Source organism: Pinus tabuliformis, chromosome 1_1 (genome assembly GCF_031772625.1).
Source record: "Pinus tabuliformis cultivar Carrire ecotype Pingquan chromosome 1_1, CPIR1, whole genome shotgun sequence".
Classification (NCBI taxonomy): Eukaryota; Viridiplantae; Streptophyta; class Pinopsida; order Pinales; family Pinaceae; genus Pinus; species Pinus tabuliformis.
The window spans coordinates 202,246,380-202,253,632 of NC_142297.1; positions in this window are offsets into that span (position 1 = coordinate 202,246,380).

Genomic DNA, 7,253 nt, shown 5'->3' on the forward strand with positions numbered 1-7,253 from the left:
AACGTTCCATTGAGTTTTATATGTGGTTTGCGCAGCTGGAGTGAGGGGGTAACTTTTGATTTTACTCAGTCAAATTTTAGTCCTGAAAGGTTAACCTAAGTTTTACTTGGCTCGCTGTGGAAGGATGAAATGAAATTTGAAGTTAGTCCTTATTGTTAACCTAAGTTTTAACTTATTTTTAATTTAAAACGTAATTAACTTGTTTGTTTCTATTACGTGAATTATTTTAGGATTATAATATATTAACTTGCTTATTCTAATATATATTTATAATTATAAAATTATTCATTTATGTTTATAAGGAAATTAATAATTGATTTTGCTTATTTAGTCAATTATGTCCTTCATGGTTTCGCTGGTTGTTTCCTGGTCCAATCTAGCTGTTATCTTTTTAGCCGTTACCTGATCTGGAAATTGAAATTTGGTCATAGAATATTCTGCCTGATCTATTTATATTGCATAGCATGTTCTGCTCATTCAACTTGTCCTGACGATGAACCACACTGATTGGTTCGAAAAGCGTAGACTAAAATATCTCTATGTGATATTTCACCGAAGTTTATTCTCAAAATTGATATGGATCACAGAAGCCTAAATTCGTTAAATGAAATTTGAAAGTTATTTATTTTCCATGGATATTTTGTTTACCAAAACAAATTAAAAATTTCTACATTATTAATATTTTTTAGGGTTAAAATTGTCATATATTTTTATTTAAAAATTTCTACATTATTAATATTTTTTAGGGTTAAAATTGTCATATATTTTTATTTAATGTCAAAAGTTTCATTTTCAAAATGAGCTGTTTCACTTTGACTTTAAAATTTTGGATATTTTACCCAGTTGTAATCATATTTAATAATAATACAGTTCACAACTACATCATTAAATAGAGTTCATATATACCAATTTTGTATTATTTTCTTTTTTTAAATGAAAAATTATAATTATAATACATTTTATATCATTATTAGTTTTATAAGTGGTTTAACCAATAGATAAAATGGTTATTTTATATATATATATATATATATATATATATATATTCAATTTTATCTAGAATTTGGTAGAGATTTTTAAGAATCATAAATTTAAGTTGTTTAATCTACAAAATTTTGATGCATCAAGGGATTTTAAAGTGCTAAATCCATTATGCATTTTAAATAACAAGAAATCACAATCTTGGTCGAAATTGTGAGATTCTTACTAAAGAAGTCATTTCATCATGTTTATAAGTCATTCGTTTTATTAACTCACATATTCACATCATAATTTGTTATTATGTTAGGTGCGTGAATTTTGGAATAGGGCTTCTAGAATTTTAATTTAATTATTAATAATTATGTCGATAGTATGTCTATCTTGGAATAGGGAGTTCTAATTTAATTATCATTAATTGGTAGGTGAATAGTAAGAATCTCCATGGAATATTATAGAGGTGAATAGTAAGAATCTCCATGGAATATTATAGAGCATTCTTAGTACTATACACAAATCGAAGGTTGAGAATTATCTCTAAAGCAGATATTCTCTTTTTCACATTTTAATTAAATAGCTTTTTTAACCCCCCAATGGGGGTGAACAAACAATAGACCAACTGGCCTCGGGACTCCCCCCATCTTGCACACAGCAAACATGCTCTTCATTTTAATGGCCATTAATCGATGTGACATCCGGCCTCTGAAGTATCTAGAGGCAGTGGGTATTGTTATGATGTTGCTTAGTTCCATTTGGAAGGTCGTTGCGAACTAGGAGATGAATAGTGGGTGTAGGGTGGCAATTTCAAATAGGGGTTACCAAGAGGGCTCACTCTGGGAGCTGAACGAGCAACGAAGAACAGTGGCAGGATTTTGTGTAGGAAATTGTGTTCTCGACATCTCCTAGGCGTTTATCTGGGACCCAGAAGCGCGCTTGGTTTTCTCAGCAGGCCTCCTTCTCGGCTCAGCTCTATAACTGTAAGCAACGGCTCTTGTTAGCAGTGCAAGCCTCTGTCTTGTTTGTCATTCTTTAGCATTCAAGTACTCTTTCCTTTTTTCTTGTGGATATGTTATAAGTCCTTTGTTTTTGTGGTGTTAAGATCTTGGTTGCAGTTGTGGAGAGTTTTGTGCTTGGGGAATTGGGTTCTCAAGTTGTGGCTAGCCTTGTGGTTTGGGTATGTTGTAGGGTCGTTCTCTAGTCTCTCCAAGTTGTGATGGAGGTTGGGTGTCCAGCGATTTTCGGGTGGGAAAGTCTCTTTCTCCCTGTGGTATGTTTCCTTTCTATTGTTTACTGGTCATAGGGACCTTCAGTCTAGTCCTACCTTGGATTTGGTTCTTTGTGTATGTTGTCTCGGTATTAAAGGCAAATTGAATTAGTGTCTAGTTTGTTGCAAAAGGTTGTATGTCATTGAATTATGGTTGGGGTGGGGAAGAATTTCAAGTTTCATAATCCTTCTTGTCCTTTGGGAGAGCAGCCTGGGGTTGGTCAAGAACTTCGCCACCCCTGATTATCTTAGGGTCTGTTGTGCATTGGAGTTAGTCTTTCTTCCTCTTAGTCTCGTCCCCGGGTCTCTATTATGGGTTCTTATGGGTGATGTCACTGCAGGGGTTAGCAACAAATTTGTGTTCTAGGTCTAGGATTTTTGTGTGTATACAAATATGCCTCGACGAAGAGGTTGAGCCCATAAAGGAGGTGGCCATCAAGGACATGCAGCACACAAAGCAGACAGCGACAATTCGTCTACTACAAATTCAACGAGTGTGGAGTGAGAGGGGGAAGTTGTGAGGACCAGGGCTGCTCCCCGAGACACGTGGACTTATCGGTCACCTTCGAATTGCTAACTAAGCTATTAAGAGGAATCCAAGCCAACCTGGACATCCTAAGGGAGCATAGATATGAGGATAGAAACGAGTTGGTGGGATATATGAACGACATTCAGTTTAGTCAAAATGAGATTCTAGAGTAGCTGACCAACTTACGCAGGAGCCAACGACGGACTAACAACTGCCTGCATGAATTGGAGGCCAGAGTAGAACACATTGATTTTCACATGCATGAGTGCCCTCGGCTTACTAGCAGTGCCTCCTTTGCACCCTCCTCAGCCACCTCACTGATATGTTGTCCACGGGATGTCTTTTAATTTTGTCTCAGTTTTGGCATTGTATGGTTATCTAGCCCTTCAGCAATAAAGGTATAATGGAAAAAACTTTTGCATACTTTGACTCTCCTAGCTAACAAATCTGGTCAAAGTGAAACCAAGAGTCGTTGGGACTCATTTTGTACTCTATATTTTCATGATAATATAATATAAGTTATTTGATCGACAAAAAAATGACTTTTTCAACCAAGATCTCATACAATTTTAAGCAAGATTGTGATTTTGTGTTGTTTAAAATACATTTTTAAATGCATAAATGGATTAAGTGCCCTGGAAAACCCCCGGGGCACTCGAATTCTACAGATCAAACAACTTAAACTCAAGTTTTTTAAAAATATGTTAGGAACATGTAATGTACAAGTCATAAATACACATATGAACATAGGGGTCTCATACTTATATGAGAATCGTCAAAGAGGTCTGATGCCCTCTCATAATAGTTGGAATATCATATATTAGGTCATACATTCATTATTCATTCATTTACTAATCAACACATGAGGAGAGCCATAACCAAACTATGTCATAAAACCATGCTTATAACCAACAACATAACAACGACAGAACAACCATCAAAGCCACATAATAGCAAGCACATTTAATCATGAAATACTATAGGAAAAGAGATTTTATTAACATATGAAAAAGCCAACCAAGTCAGGGACTTCCACGTACCACCCGGCCATAGAGTGTGTTGAACCAAATCTTTCTTTTAGCTAATCACCCTCATGCCATATTCCAAGCATGAATGTGGGACTCACAACAAAACTGACTAGGGCTTCCTCAAGCTTTACCGTATATCTCGCCAATACCAGTCAAGGATTCCTAGGCCTGAAACTCTCATCTATACAACCAGGATTTACCACAATCCAACCAAAGGATTCCTAGGCCCAAACAAAACCATACACTACCTGGATTTGTTGCAGTCCCACCACATACTGGTCCAGGGATCACTAGGCATGTACAAGCATGGATGCCTCTGGATCTTTCCAGGTAAACCATGAGGAATTTGTCCATCTCCACCCTTTAGGATTTACCATGTTTCTCACCATTACTGGTCAAGACATTCCTAGGTCCAACGAGGGTATACACCTCTAGGATTTATTGTGTATCCTGCCATTACCGGTCAAGGGATTCCTAGGCCCAATGAGGGTATTCACAACCAGGCTTTATCACAATCCCACCTTTACTGGTCTAGGGATTCCTAGACCTTGTGATTTTTTCTGAGACCACCTCACTCAATTTCGAAACCATCCAGAAATCCATCTCAACCAAGTAAGAGAAACCCCATCACACCATGGCTATATGGAAATGGAAAGGCAAGGCTGAAAGCCACTATCACACCTGGAGAAACCCATGCCCATGACAACAAGAGAGCCAAATACACAAATGCATGCCAAAACTAACAAGGAAATCACACATGCAACTCGATACCTGCAAGTAATCCCGTTGTAGCAGCTTGATCCAACTCTTCCTTTCTTGATCTTTGCTTTCCTTTTTCTTTCTTGTCCTTCCCTTGCCTTTCTTCCTCCAATTCTAGAGTGCTCCAAGAATACTCTAAGTGCATGAGAGTATGAGAGAGTAAAGAGAATATAGAGAGAGCTCCAAAACTAAACTGACAAAAGGCCATGAACTGATCCTCATAAGCCTTTTTATCAATTGGGCCTCTGTTTTCTTCAATTTCCACTATTTTTCCTTCACTATCCTCCTCACATGCAACCTGTGACCTTTCACCTTCCTTTTCTCCTATTACTACTATTTTCATAAATAAAATGCCAATTAAAGCCTCTTATCTTTTCAAAGCCTTTTCCACTACCTTTGCCAATTTCCCCTTAGCCATATTAAACCAAATGAACACCCATTAGGATGTTTTGTTGAACATTCAACTTGGAATAAGTCTCCCATGACCTTGGTTATTATTTTTCCTTTATTAACTTTATTACATGGATTTTAACCTGGGATTGTTACAAACCCCTCCCCCTTAGATGGACACTATCCTCAGTGTTCAATGACACCTATAAACCAACAACCGCTGAAAACAAAACATATTGTCCATGGAACTTTATAATGCAACTCGTTGCGGTAAATACAATGACCACTGTTGAAGCATGACAAACAGATCATTTACTGGAGCTTTATATCACAACTCATTACGATATTTACAATATCAACTACATATATACTCATAGACATTTGCTTCAACCAACAAATAATCATACTTTTTGGATAATTTAATTGTTAGTTAAATTAATTTTCATTAAAATTTTCAAATCCGAGGTTCGTGAACTTGCGAAGTATACTTGTACATTATATGCTAGAAATCAACTTTCAATTTAAGAGTAAATTAACCTATTGAAATGATGACAAACCTATTCATGAAAAATGTCTAAGATGAATATGCACACACTTTCTTTTTCAAAAGCCTCAAATTCAGAACTTGGAAATAAATCTTTTAATCTATGAAATTGAAATGACAATTGACATGAAAGTAAACTTACTCCATTGACATGAAAATAAACCTATTATAGTGACATGAAAGTAAATCTATTTTACCAACAGAAAAGTAAATCTATTCTAATGACTTGAAAGTAAATTTAATCTAGAAAGCAAAAATATTATACTAAGGAAGCATTGAATTCTTAAACTGTGAAATTTAAAGGCAACCTATTTTGAAAGCAGTGAGAGATCAATTTAAAATACTAATGTGCGCATTGTCACATTAGAATCATTCATGAGTATCTATCAAACAAATTGAAAAGCAATGAATCTATGAAATGAGAGCAATAATGTTTAACCTTAAAAAGAACATAAATAAAATGACCATGAAAGAATGTAGACAATGCATCTAATCAAAAGACTTATAAAGAAACTAAAAAAATAAAACATTAGAACACATCCCACACCGATTAGGTGGCCATCTTGAGAAAACTCACAACCATACACCAAATGAATACACAACCATATCAAAGTGAACTATAATGGTATTCATTACATCAATCATAAGCATAGCGCCAATCCCTAACATCCAAAACCCTACATTGAAGTATGAGCATAGCTCCCAAACTTTTCACACCTTTTGAGAGGAGTAGGCACTTCTATTTATACAAAAAGTAAGATAACTAACTCATAAATGCAGATCCACAAATCTCTCCTAGATCCACAAATATCTCATGTGTTTACAATCATGTGTTGACATATAGCAATTAGCATCTCTTCATATCCTCTCACAAATATCTCCTAGCTTTGATAGGAGACACTTATGAAAACTTCCATGATTCTTCTCCAAGAATTGTGCTTGACCAATGATCTCAAATATTCCTCAAACCTTCAAGAGTTTGAAGAGGAAATTCTAATTTGAGTCTTGGAGGCCAAATATGACTGTCTTGGAATCTTCAAATATACCTACACATATCACAAAATTCATCCAAATTTTATATATAAGTGAATACTGATGAGCCCCAATTTTGGTACAATTTGGGCTCATTTTGGCCTATTCTACTTGCTCAAACCATTCATTTTTTTATTGCTTATGCATGCATTTATTAGTTTATTCATGTTGTTTGTAGGAAGAAGGGTAGGCACTCTCTCTACGTGACTAATGCATTTTGATTCCAGGTTTTGGCATTAAAAGGGAGCAAAAGACAACGAAAAAGGAGTTAAGGAGACAACGAGGTGGCACTGCGGGTTTTGGGAGAGGATGTCCACGGTTCTAGGGACATCCCTCGTGATTCCCATCAAGAACTCCGAGCTCTAATCCATCTCCCCTCCGAGCTTAAAAAACGGCCAGCTATTCTACAGGAACAACAGTTATAAACTGCTCTACAGGAACAACAATTATGACCATCCTACAGGATCAGCAGTTAAACTCTAGTTGGACAGCCGAGCTCCTAAAATGTAGGACACTTGTTGGATCCTCGTTTTTGTATAAGTATGAAGGCTTTAGCCTTAGATAGGTTGTTGAAACTCTCATGTTGCTATTGTAATTTTGGAGCACAGTTCAGTTTTCGTTCCTTTTTGTAAGCCAATTTGGCATGATATCAGTTATGAATAAAGAAGGCAGTTTGTGATCTAGTTCTGAGTTTTTCTTAAGGAGACTATAGCTCTCAGGTTAGGGCCC